A 14355-nucleotide genomic window follows, 5' to 3' on the forward strand; every position below is an offset into this window, starting at 1 on the left:
TGAAGTGCAAGATAGTGTTGGAAATCACATGGTATCTGATACAGTCCTGCTTCCAATACAGCACTTTTTTATTCTTTGCTAAGATAAATTCATGTCTGTGATTTTATAGTAAAAAAAATGTGCCATCACCACCGCCTTTATGCTCTATCATGTCCTCTTCAGATAGTCACATTTCTGTTCTCTTTGTTTGACATATAATGCACCAGCACTATAAAGCAAATACACGAGTGATACGCCTTGTTTTAGTATCCCTCCGATCTTCTGCTAGACAGCAGCAAATAATCAGGGCTCTTCAGACAATTTGTCAGCAGAGATGACATAGTAATATGTTTACGGGCTATATTAGAATGCATTTTATTTACACATAATTATATATGTTCCAGAGGAGAGCTGCTACAGCAATACCTGGGGCAATTCCCCCAAGCAGAAACCTCCGCCCAGCTGCTCTTTCTGTCCCTAGTGATCAGTGATGTGCAAGATGGGAACAGGGAACAGAATGCATTCTGTGGTGCTTTCACAGCCCTTCCTACCCACAGCAGAATCATGGTACCAAACGCTTAAGCGTGAATTGATAAAACAATGTATCTTAGCCATACTGGTCATTTGCTCACATACAAAGAAAAAGAAATGTGTAATAGTGACACCTGGTGATGCTTATTTTGTTTATACATACACTCTCCTTTTTCCAAATACACTGGCTTTCACTGAAAACTCCCAACCTATGCTTAGTGACCAGCGGAAACTATAAAATTGAACAACGAAATATAACGAATGTGGAGTAGGGTCTCATTCTTTGCTTTTGCCACCATTTTGACACTGCTAACCTTCATCAAGCAGTTTACTCACTGTGCTGTCATGTTCAAGGAAAGGTATCAAATACTGCATGGTCCACCTGGAAAAGGAAGCTGTAGCTAAACACTAATATAAAATGAAAAATAATTACGTTGACAGCAATTAACTCCTCTTTCAGTGGTATGCATTCCCAGAGCTAAAAATCTCATGTTCTTTGCAATGAATTCTGCCAACTTAATAGTTAGAAGACAGAAAGATATTCTGTCTGGGGTCTAACAAAACCAAACACTCCACTCTCCAACATTTCTCTGCCAATGTAGTCCCAAAGTGACCTAGTTTTTTATTAAATAAGATGGAAAAAAGCTATATGTGTCAGGAAGATACCAATAATAACTGATGCTATTATACATTGATCCCCAATTTCTCAAAGTGCTTGCTGGGAAGTGCAGGGATTGTGATCATATATTCTGATGTTCTGATTCTGTAAGTTATCATTTGTGTCCATTACTAAACCAGCTCACCACTGTGGTGGAAATCACTATTTCTATTCTCTGGTAGTCACACTATGAGCCTTCTAGGCCAAGGGCTGTGCACAGCCCTATTGGAAAATCCTGTAAAAATTAGGCAGTGAAAAATAAACACAGCTTTCTGACTGGAAGGGGAGCACGGTGAAAGGGGAACTAGTTTATACTTTTTATTTCGATATGTTCACAAAAGAGTGTGGGGAGGTGAGCAAAATGTCAGTGCAGATACAATAATACAAACTGCATTTCCAAGCTTTGACCACTTAACTGTTTCCCAAGAGACATTTTTACTGGTATTTTGTTGAACTCTCCCATCATTGCACTTCCTGTTTTGAACTGGTTAAAGAGAAGATTACAATATAGTTATGGGAAGGGAGAAAATAAAGTTAAACAAGTGCATCTCAGCAGAAAGCAAAGGGAGAGAATGGCAGGTGCAAAAAGATCTCTTTGTCTTCTTAATCACACCAACTATTTTTTGTCATTCTCTATCCCTTTGCTTGAGCTGTGCAGTCAGGTTGGGTGATGAGACCAGGGCTCCCAGTGCTCAGCGAGACCATAAAGCTGGACTCCTAGCTGAAGAGCAATGTAGAGATTCCCCTGAATCCCTATTGCCAAGAAGGGCTGAGCCAGGGTCATTAATGATAATTAGTCATTAATTAAACTGAGCATGATGCACTGCAAACAGTATGTTAACTAGTCCATTCTTTGGGAAATCTCCTTTAACCATTCACATGAGGTTGTGCTTCCAGTTTGAAAGACCATATACTTAGGATCCCAAGCCACAGAGTGGAGTTGTGGAAGCAACAATCTCGGTTGATTGAATTTTCACTTAATTTAATTTCATTGGAAATCACAGATGGTGTCATCCAGCAGCTAGAGGCTAAAAAGGGGCACTTTACAAACTGAATGAAAAACTTATTAAGTTATAATAAGCAGCCAAAGCAAATGGAGGTGAAAACTTCCACTGCAAACAGGTTTACACTCAGTAATATCAAAATAGAATTTCTTTATATTTTAAATTTATTCCTGCTCATGGTAAAGCAAATAACTGTAATATGATACAAAATCTTGGTTTCTGATGAATGACACTCCCACTTCTCACCAGTCTCTCCCATCTCTTAGTGAAGCATTCCTCAAGTCAAAATGGCCAGCCCTGAAGGTACTGACACATGTCCCTGAAACACGGCTACTGTGCAACTTTTCCACTTCGTTGGTATCAATCCACCATTCGTCACCAAAATGATACAGTAATTACTCAAGAATGCTGTGTGTTAGTCACTATGTATATTAGCTGGGATACAGCATGTCTGTGAGGGAAAATTAGCTGGGACAGAAATTGATGCTTCATTTTAAAATCAGAAAGTGAACATCTGCCATCATTAGAAATGGAGAAAATCTTTTTGTGACTGAATGGAACATGGTTGCCCCTCCTCTGATTTTCTACATCATCATTTTTGGAGAAAGGAATCATAAATTTTAAGATAATCCCTGCTCACAGATATGTTATTTATTCACCCTGTTAACAGCCATTTCCTGCAATCAGTATAAACTGATCAATCTGCCATAATGAGAGTGGAGCCAGCAGCTTCCTGGCCAGGGATGAGTCTGTGTCTCTTCTGATCTGCAGACATAACGGATTGGAAGAGAAGACCACTGAATTCCCACATGTTCAGCACCAAGAACACGGCAGCTTTCCCCTCTGCAGGTAGGTTGCTAAAAATAAGACATATGAAGACAGCGGGTCTCAGCTCACACATACCATTGCTGATAGAAGAAAAAAGTCTTCTAATACATGCTTGAATAATTTATTAAATAATTTTGACACTGAAGAAGTGTTTTTCAGTCTCCACTGTAATGTACTTGCTACGACTAACAGATAACGTTCAAAAGCTGATCCACAAATGTGTAAGAGCAATGATTTTTGACCCTTCATAGAAAAATGCTCTTGTTAGTGCTGTAAATACCTCTGTGGAGCACATGGATGGGGGTAAACTACTGAACAAATAAGATTTAGTGGGAAAAAAAAGGGGGATCAAATGGCGCTTTGTTCCCTCGGAAGGGTAAGCCAATAAATAAAGCAACAAAAACTCCTGGCTCTTGATTTCAGGATCCCCACGGGCTGCCCTCTCACACTGGTACACCCGCAGAGGGGTACAGAAATATGTAGTGCAAGGAAAATGCTGATATAACAATATTTTGAAATCTGACACTGTTATATCTGCAAGGTAGATTTTGGTTTCCGTGAAACACAGCAAACAAAGGCCATTGGACCTTTATCTCTATTTTTGCCTATGAAACAAACCCAGGATTTCTCTTTGCCTTATTTTGTGCTGTCAACTTGTGGGCTCTGAAATCTGTGGGGTTTAAAGAGTCCCCACAGTCAAAATACTTCTTATTTAAAAGTATTCATTACACACTTGTAGGAAGCCTTGCCCACCAGCCCTGGAAATCTATAGGGTTTTTACACAGATGTTGCTTATGTGCTAAGATTTTGCTCTTTAAGAAGTTCTTGTCAGTTGCCAAGAGATCACAGTGCAAATATCACAGTGCAAAATAAAGAGTATTTTGCAGCACCCACTTTCACCCAAAAAGATGTGAATTTTAACTGATTTCTTTTAAATGCGAAGGGTTTGATCCTGTAAGAATTTTTGCAAGTCTTTATATTTACTATTATGACTTCTGCTGTAGTTAATGGCCCTTATGGATAACTTACACAATGTATATGTGTATGTATTTGCCAAGGCAAACATTTGGGAAAGCAAATGGTAGTGGTAAGTGAACATAATTCAACAGCACTAGCTCCTTTTTCACTCAGATATTAAAATAAAGAAGAAAACTAAATGCCAACAATGCTACACTAATGCAGGGTTAATAGAACTGCATGATCAGTCACCAAAAGTGAGAGATGTGACAATCACAGTTACTGTGGCTGCACTATGTATTTTTGACTGAGGAGCAGCACACTGAATAGTGCAGGCTGGTGTCTGGCGTGTGTGCCCTGTGAAAGCAGAAAAATATACAATATAGATAAAATAAGTTTTGTGTCAAAGCCTCTACTTTTGTATTAGGTTGTTTTTTTTTTTTTTCTTTTTCTTTTTTTCCCAATATCAGTGCAACTATAATGCTGTAACAACTGAAACAACAGTTAGTCTACCCCTTAAATCTAAAGCAGGACTCCCCAGTGGTGCAGGAAACATCAGTTATGACTGAAATTATGCCACTGATTTTTTACTGTAAACTATCACTCAGTGTCCCAAACTGTGCTGGGTGGTACTGAGTTGTTACTGAACCTGTGAAGGACCAGGTTTTCTCTGGGTCTCTGTACTTATGCAGTTTCATTTGCCATCTACAGTCATACACACTCAAATAAAAGCAAAATTATGCAACTAAGTGCTTAAGAAAATCCACCCATATCCTGAATGAAATGCTTTGGAACTGAAACAGAGAGGGGCACTGACAGTCCTTTATCACATGAACTGCCAGGATTCACCGTCTCCTGAGAATGTTCCCTGGCTGTGCAGAGCAAGGAGCCCTGTGATGGACCGCAGAGCTCTGGGAGCAAAGGACAGTTGACAGCCCTGCAGGAGGCACGGAGCTGGCAGTGCCTCACCCTCCCATGGCGGCAGCACAGCAGGGTGCCACCTTCTGCTGCCCCCACTGCCCCTTCCCAGGGATGTGAGCTGTGTGCTCCCCATGGCAGAGAGCAGGCAGCACCAAGGAGCCAAGGCTGCTTTACAGGCTGCCATTAGCTCACTGTCACACCCATGGCTATGCAAAGCTGGGCACTCCATTCCTAGTTTGAGAAGTGCTGCGAGAATGCAAAGAATTATTAATATTGAAATTGTCAGCCAAATAATTTATATCCTGTTTTTTTCATCAGGATCGTGCAAAATGTGCCCAGCAGCAAATGTTAGAAGTCGTGACATTAAATGTTTATTAGAGTGCACTTTCTTTTGAACAAAGAAGACTCCCCCTCTCAAAAGTCACTGACAAAAACTCTGGCATGCCCAAAAGGAGCAAGATCTGCCATTGGTTTTGGGCATCTGTGCTTAATTGCAGGGATGCTACCCTTGATGATGACACATTTCACATGCTTGCCAATGAATGTGAAAGAGGACTTAGAGCAGTTGGGAGCGTAAACACAATTAGTTTCTAAAATTATTCAGGAAACATTGTTGAGTTCCCTTGAGGTTTCTGTGTTAACCCAAAAGCATTTCACTTTCTGTTAGAAATCAGCTGCTTCTAGGAAAGCTTCGATGGGAAGGCAGGCAGTGTGGCACCTTCCTATATTATAACATCACTGTAAACATTTAGTTATGGACATCAAAGATATTGAAAAGCATATTTGTATTAATTCTTTAAATCTCAGACACAGCCACATTTACAAGTTCACTTTGTCTCATGACATATTCTGACTTTACACCAACTGTCCACCATTGTGGTGTAGGCAGAAGAGGCCAGGGGTCAAATCTTTTCTCCATCACACCCCCACATCCCGCAGTGCTGCAGAGGCCAGGCTCTCCTTGTGAACTCCAGGCTACCTGCACAAAGGCTGCTTCGATATGTGATGCTGCCTCTTCTTCTTCCACCTCACCCTTCATATTCAGCAGCATTCTAGATGTGACAGGAAACGTACAGAGAAACTATTTGCCATTGATTAGCAGTGCACGCATTTTTCATAAGGGCTTTTCTTTTTTTTTTTTTTTTTTTTTTTTTTGTATGTGTGCTAATCATGTTTGGAGACATTTCCCCAAAGAGAACCACTATTTCCTAGTAATGAATAAGCTCAGCACTTGTGAGTTCAAGCTGGCAAATTGCCACTAAACATTTATTATCTCTGAACTGCTGCTTGAAGAGTGCAATGGCACAGCTCAAGCAGGGAAAAGGGAAACCAGAAAGTCAGGGAGGGAGTGTGGCTGCCGTTTTAAACTTCTGAAAGGAAAAGAAGACAAAGACAGTGTCAGTAGTTTTGTTTTTTTTTTTTTTTTTGGCTCCTGCTGGTCTTTAGAATTAAGTCCTCAATCTATACTGGCTGGCCCGACAAATGGAGGCATTGCTGCTGCCTTCAGCAGCGCTGCAGCAGTGCTATCCCGTTCACGCGGTGATGGACATGCCTGCTGGCTACGCCTCCGCTCTGCTGTGTCCAGCTGAGCCCCGTGGGAGGAGCGCTACAGCCGGGCAGTGCAGCGCCGCTGGCTCCGAGCGCACCGAGTGCTCTCGAGGTGTCCTTGCAGCGGTCAGAGGCATCAGCAAAGCCGCGGAGTCATTAGCAAGGAAAAGAAATTGCCTTTCCCAACCAAATGCAAAAGCTGGTTTTGAGGGAGGTCTCTCACGTTTTTGCTCTCTATAAACTTGCAATTGCTTATGCCAAGTTTTGATCTAAATAAAGATGTAAGGGAGCACTCACTTTCTGCACTTTATTTTAAATCCCCACTTCAAAGGGATTCCAGTTTTGGCCCGTCCCTAAGGAAAAGATAATACAGTACAGCCCTTTACCATAATCCACAAACAAAGAAGAATGTGTAAGAATAATTTGTTCACAAACTACCAAAGCTGGGACCATTTCCTGCCCTGCATTTGGGTAGCACCTGTCAGAAAAGAGCCCTGACCCAGGACCTGGGCCTGCAGCTAATAGGGCTGAGTGCTGGCTGGCTTCCTGCAGCAATACTGCAGCTTTTCAGAAGATAAAGAAAATAGGAAAAGGCTTTTTCAGAAACTAAATGTTAGAGGATTGTTCTTGAGGAGCCAGTGATGAGCAGCTCAGATACCAGCTGACAAATGTTTACTGCAGAAGTTCCAAGAGTTTAAAGCTCATTTCTCTTAAGTAGCTGGACATGTGTCTTCTGATTTTTTCTCATATGCTCTCTCTTCACCCTCATATAAGATATCATGGGAATTTTACCAGCCTTAACCTCTTGTTTCCCCACCGCTCTACCCCAGGTAGGAGCTGACCTTTGCTAAGTGTTCAAGCTGCCTTTAACGAGGAAGGATGTGCGCTGTATATAGATCTTCCCGAAAATCCATGAAAAAAGGCTGTTGCCCAGTAACAGAGAGCCCAGCTTCCCTTGCTCATGCTAAGCAACATTCCCTCTTTCCAATGGTCCTGCTGATTCCCTTTTCCTACCTGAGAAAATGAATACAGTGTCATACAAATGAAGTACGAAGCAGGGCAGGAGGCTCTGTGGAAGGGCTCTCCTTTGCAGAGGGCTCTCTGCCAGACCTTGTTTACTGCATAGCCGATTTCCTGATATTTTCCTACAGTCGTCTTTGCTGTACAGTGACATATGAGGCAGACACTTGACCTATGCCTGCTATTTAATTAAATGCACTTCTCCACCTTTCTTCTTTGTGTCCGTGTCATGATCCATGTAAGGACAGACAAAATACAATGTTGTTAATAGGCAAAACTTATGAAGCTTAAATGGAAGATTTGGCTGGTTATCTTTAATTAAATTGGCATTAATACCATGCAGCATCCTAACTCTGAATGTGAAGGCATTAAAATAATTAACTGGTCTAATCTAGGTTTAAGAGGCTTGAAAAATAGGTTGAAAATAGGTGCCAGTGTGATAGTATATCCTTGTGAAGGTGACCTTAATACAACACATGGAAGAAGCATGAAAGCACCCAGTCCTTTCTGTATGCATACATGAGGACATGGGCACACGTCCTTTCAGTCTCACACTGCATCACGTCTCTAGGACAGCTCTGATGGGAAGGCTGATCTGTGCACCTCTGCAGGCTCTACTTTGATCCTATATCTTGCATATTTTGGTAAGATAAAGTTATTTCTTCATAGACTGCAAATGTAAGGAAGACTAAAGAAAATTTCTTGGCTGTTTCCCCCACAGCTCTGGACACCAGTTTTGGAGAAACTGTATTATACCGCTAAAAAAGTGCTTTCTCCTAAAGATAGTTGAATCATTATTTCTAGACTGCAGTGTTAGAACCCTGTGAGCAGATGCATTTTGAACCTTCTGGAAAAAAGAAAAAAAAGGATTCTTTGTTTATCAGCCTCAAGAAAGTAACAGGAAGAACAAACATGGCCATTTGATTTTACCTGCTTCCCTGAAGAAGATTCATTGGCATTGTGCATCTTTTCAGTTTAGAAGATCATCACTGAGCACTAAAATCTAGGATTTTAAATAGGATTAAATTCTGAGTACATCAAACTGTGCCCATGCAAATTACATTGTTGTTAAACAACAAATCCTAAACTGTAGTACATAATAAAGTCAGTCATTAATGCCAGGAAGCTTTGATCAGTGTTAATGCTGGGATGGAAAAAATCCAAACCGCTACAGCTAAAATAATAGAAAGGAAAGGAAAGTGCATCTCCAGACCCTGTTGTGATCTCAGCTGCCCAGAGTACAGTGGCAATCTGCAGGATTTTTGTCTTTATTTATCGGACTGCATAATCTAATTATCTCTCATTAGTCCAAAGCTGATTATTTCATTTATCTTTGTATATGTGACAACAAAAGGCTCCCTTTAATTAAGCAGATCAGCAATTAACTGTTGTTTTATAGGCAGTTTTAAACATCCCTGTACAAATAGCATGCAGCATGATTGTAATCAGATGCTCAGGGAAGAATTGTAGATGAGGACATTTTGATTTACAGCCCCATTTAGTTTAAAGCTGCGCTGGCAAGTCTAACTCCAAAAGCAAAGGCTTATGAGATATGGCCAAGCTGCCAAGCAGCCTCAGTGGAACAAAGCTCAACCCGGATCTGCCAGTGAAATTTCGTTTGTTCTGCAGAGACTTTTTGTGGGATGACCCTGATGAACACGGGAACTCTTGTTTACATCAAATAGGACTACTCACCTTCAAAATCCCTGCTGAAACAGCAACAGGAATGCTTGAATTTACAGAGCTCTGTACAGAGCTTGAGCTCAGCTCAAGCAATTGGGAGAATTACTTTCCATTTATGATGATGCTGTTGACAGCAGTGGATATTGCAAGATATACAAGAACAACTTGATTTGGCTCATGTAGTATCCAAAAATTCAGAGCAGCAAAAATGTTAGAGCTTGGGTATCCTTCCAAGAATCTTTGGATGAATTCCCACTGCCAGTGATTCCCTCATCTCTGACAGGGCTCTCCCACTCTGGGCTGGTTCTGGTTGTTCCAGGAGGATGTACTCTGCTTGTCAGCCCTGCACTACAGGTATTGCAGCTGAGCCAAAATGTCGCAGCAAGCTTTTGTTTAACCTTCACAAAGTTCTGCATTACTTTCATCAGCAAACAACCTCTCACATCTGGTCATGTTAGTGTGCCAGTGTGGCTTGGCATCTTGAGAGAAGAAATGCAGAAAAGCAGAAAGAAAAACATACCTTCTCCTTACAGTAATTTATGAACTCCAATAAGTTTTAATTTTAGGATGCAAGTGCTGAGGTAAGCACAAAGAAATTAAACAGGATGTGTGTGGTAGTACAGACAGAAAGAACAATAGATTGGAATGCAAATGTTCACAGAAACTCATATTTGTAAGCACGGGTATTGTCCATTACTTGAGAGTAGCTCAATTTAAATAATCAATTTGCAAGAGAAAACTGCTGGTGCATTTAATATACTGAACTTCCCCCACTGGACTGTGCTTGTGACCTACTCTGCTTAAAATACAGAGAAAAGAGATTAAACAAACTAGAACAAAATAGGTGCTCCTTTCTTTACTTCATTTTGCATATGCAATTTATTGTTTCTCAAAAACCACCTGGAAAATTATGCTCACTTATATTGGCCCTTTTTTTCAGAATGTATTTGTTTTACTTTGCTAAAGACAATTACATTTACTGTTGGATAGAGATATTATAAGATTTTTAACTGGAACAAAATGTGACATTCCAGCTAAATATATGGGATGTTCTAAAACCTGCGAGGAGGTACCAGAAACTTGGGAAGAAGCAGGAAGGTTCTTCAGTGACCTTTACCCTTTTTTTCTGCTAATAGAAAAGAGATTTCCCTGCACAGGACTCCTTTGCAAAGTGTAATAAGCTTGGAGCAAGGCAGTGTTATGAAGCTGTTTACCTGCAGGTAATTGGCAATTAAGCCTAGTATAAAAGGCTAATGGCAATTCTCTTCTGCTTGAAGAGTAAGAGGTAGAAATCTTGCTTGAACAAACTGAAGACATCTGTGAAACTCCCTGAAGTGAGTCATGAAAAGGACACAACCTCTCAGCTGCCTGCCGTGAATTTTAAAGACAGAGTCCCTAAAAACTGCAGATGGAAACAATGAACCTGGGGCATCTGATTGTACAGAGAGAATCGTGTTGATGTGAATGAATCAGGTAGTAGTAGTCTTCAGCAAAATACGCAAGGATGGGCAGGCTGGGTGCAGACCATCGGCGGCTGGAGTCCCAGTGCAGCCCACCATTAGCCACAGTGACTCGGATGAACCTCTCAGAACAAAGCTTTTGTTTAGAAGAACAAAAGCCTCCCTGTAGCACGGGTCTCAGCCTGATGTTAGAAGCAGAGAAGGCTAGCAAAGCACTGACAAAAGGGGTGCTAGCAGTAATTATTGAGTGGCTATAGAACAGCCTAGTGAATAAGTAAAGGCTTATTCCCAAGATAGTTTTTCCTTCATACCCTGACCAAAGCACACCTGTAGAAATAGTGGTTGAACCCTACCTGTTCTTTCTCTAAACAAATGTGGTCTTGAAATGAGAAAAAGTGCTTTTCCACTGGGCATACCCTGAGAAGTCCAACAGATGATTCACATTTTCACTACCTAGTAGGTACACTGAGAAATATGAAGATAGGAATAGGAATTAAGTATTGTAGATGGATGATGGCATACTCTCTGAGAGAGACTAATGGAACATCTGACAGCCTGGACGGTTTGCAGCAGCAGATTCTCCAGAAATCGAGATGCCATGTAGGCCAGAGCTGCACTTCTGTGTCATCACAGATCTCATGGTCAAAGGATCATTAAAACCAATGTCAAAATGACAGTTCTGCCTCAGAGTGTTTGTGACACAAGAACACAGCCATCAGACAGCTCTTAGAGAGAGCAATACAGGCATGATGCAGGCCATGGACTCCTCCATAAAGAGATGTGAGAGACTACTGTAATGAAGTGCTCTTGCCTCCTTAAACTGTTTTTTGCATTGTTAAATATTGGTCAGCATTCAGGCCAAAAATTCCACGGCTACATTATGAACCATTACCAGGTCACAAGGAATCTGACCTCATCAACCACAACAACAGCTTTAAATTATGATGGAAGAAACAGAAGACTGAATCATGGGTCACAGCAGCTGAAAACCATGCCACACAAGACCAACATAGACAGCACCTTTTCCTATGGAAGAGAAGCTAGAGGTGTACAGCACCTGTTCAAGGAAGCGGAACCAAAGCCAGAAGTCACAGTGGTGCTGTGGGACTGCTGAGCACAGCCGCTGCCCAGCCCAGGGCTGCTCCCACAGCTGGGCTGGCTGTCAGCGCTACATCTGTGCTGGGCACTCCATGAGGCTGAGGCTCCAGCACATGACATGCAGGATGCTTCCACATCCACTGGCAGTGCTGGGCACCACATCAGAAGAGAGCCTCATTTGAAGGGAGAGAGTATAGTTACGGATTTCTTGAGGTAAATTATTTTATTCATAGAATGGCATCACTAGTTAACTAAGTTTCTGAAGCCTGGTTACGCCTCACTTTTAACTCTTGACCACTTGCTGCCTTTTATGCCTTTGATGCGCTTCCATCTCATAAATTGCAAATGAGGAGCCTTTTTGAAGTGTGCGAATCTCACCTGATGTTATTCCAGCCCACTGGGAATGTGAACGTGAACCAAACTTTCACTCACAGAGCTTTGCCAAAGCTGGCTGTGTACTCCTTGTGCTTCATTTACAACTTCCACTTCTCACAGGCTCTCAGTAATAAGCCAAAAATTGGCCTAACAAATCTAGGACAACTTAATATTTTTTGCTTAAAAAAAAAAAAAAAAAGCAAAGTGCCAAATAAGTTGTCTTATTTCTGATAAATGTATATTGCAACATATAATTTTAGAAGATGAAAAACCTCTTGAAACAAAGATAGTTTGACAGTGAAGATGTCGCACTCATACTGTGTGATAACACAGGCAACTCTTCTGCTTCCCATTTTGCAGGTGGAGAAGCCATGCAAGTCATGTTATGACCTTGTCTTTAAGCTATGGTAAGAGATTGGCAGAATGGGAGAGGAACCCAGATTTCTTTTCAACCCATCTCTTCTTCCTAACGCACTCAGTCCCAGCTTCATTATAAAAATAACATAAATAATGGAAACCATGCAAACATGGGCATGAATCCAACCTGACAGCAGCTGGGGTGGGAGCACAGCTGGGCAGTTCCTCCTGCCCTCCTGTCCAACCTGAGCTGGCCAACAGCCATGGCTGGCAGATTTCATGGGGGCTCCAGGGCTGCTCAATGGCTGGCCGATGTCATTGTGGGTGTTGGTGACTGCTCAGGGACTTGCTTCTATCATTACCAGATGGTCTAAACTGATGTACTTTTAAATGCTCAGCTTTAAGGGAAAACTCCTATTTTTTCCAACACTGCATCCATGTTAAATCCTGGGTTTCATGTAAGTTTTGCTTGCAACATAAAGGTATCTGAAAAATAGCTAGTTTCAGCATAAGGCTATTTTTAGGCAGCATGTGGGACTTCAAAAGATAGGAATTGCACTGTCTCCTACTTTTTTCTTGTGCTGCTCATGCCCTCCTTACTCCACAACTACAAACACCCATGCATGAAAAACTCAAACCTCTCACAGATCTATTTCTTCAGAGAAACACCTGCCCACTCGGCACTGTGGGGAGAGAATTTGTCCGTTGTATGGTGGAAAAGAGAAGGAAAGCTGCGGCCCTCAGCCAGCTGTCCTTTAAAAAGTGGGTCTCCTTTTCAAGCTTTCTGGGACAAGCCCCACCAGTGCACGACAAACACCTTTTTATGCTATTATTTAATATTTTCTAATGCTTTTCCAACTTTGTTTTTCATACAGGTTAATCACTGTAGGCAACAACTAATTTTTCTCATGGCTGATCCTTCAAAATATACATGGGGAAAACTGGAAAGTGCAGCAGACTGTGGAAATCTACTTCTCTGGTAAGTAAAACTGAATCCTTAAACTTCTGTATTTCTTTTTCACCAAAGGAAGATTATTTACTCCTCTGGAAGTAAGATGAGCTCAGTGTTGCAACTGACATTCGCTGTATTGATTTCCAGCTCCCCTATCTGTAAGCTGAGCAACATGTGCCCTGGCCTGTGATGGCTCCTGCTGCCAAAACCCACAAACCAAAACAGCTGCCTCTCCAGTTAATCATTATTCTTATTATCAAACATCAGGCCTAGAGGAAAATGGCTGGATAATAATAATGTGACCCAAGTGAACTTAAACATTGTTTCCTTGCTGCAAAAACAGTATTCATATCAGTTAACTGCAAAAAGAGCTGTGATTTCAGTGCTTTGAAGTCCTACAGGTACAGCAGATTTTTATTTTTTTTACAGGACAGAGCCTTCTGACAGTTCCACAATGAAGACAAACGCATACGCAGAGAGAGATGTCAGAGAGGAAAAGCTCCTGAAATGAGACCTATCAGCTAACTGGCAAAGACATAATAGGCTGCATGCCTTTGCAGAACTATAATAAACAATCTTTGTTTTCATTATTGCTCCTTAATTTAGTTAAACTAGAATGTGGTAGAGCACTATGGTTACTGGAAGAATGGATCCTGATAGGATCCAGCTTTCTCAGCCGCAGACCTAGATTTTCCCTTGTACTTGAGTACACAGAAGAGGAGAGCAATGAAAAGCTCCTGAACAGACCCGATCAGATTATCAAAAATGCCCTTCCATGTAAATGCTGAAGAAGAACTAGCTATTTCCTTTCTGGCTCTTGCTTTCTGAACACACAGGCCTATTAACCAAATCAGCAATCCCTCTGTTGTGTATTTTCCTGTGTCCTGCAGTGACGATTGCAAGGGAAGACAAAGATTCACTGCTGCTTATTCACTTGGCTTGAATAACTCACTGCTGCCCAGAAGCTGTTCTTTTTTCCCAAAG

The 14355-nt window shown here is 41.4% G+C and overlaps 1 long non-coding RNA gene across 1 annotated transcript; it reads left to right on the forward strand.

The window, feature by feature from the left end:
- The first annotated feature begins 13264 nt into the window (after positions 1-13264).
- LOC107318713 (uncharacterized) lies at positions 13265-13958 on the forward strand. The gene is made up of 2 exons (XR_014934133.1): positions 13265-13398; positions 13801-13958. It is a non-coding gene; the product is annotated as an uncharacterized LOC107318713 (long non-coding RNA).
- The last annotated feature ends 397 nt before the right edge of the window (positions 13959-14355 follow it).

The sequence above is a fragment of the Coturnix japonica genome, chromosome 14 (genome assembly GCF_054131305.1).
Source record: "Coturnix japonica strain WE chromosome 14, WE-NBRP24, whole genome shotgun sequence".
NCBI lineage: Eukaryota > Metazoa > Chordata > Aves > Galliformes > Phasianidae > Coturnix > Coturnix japonica.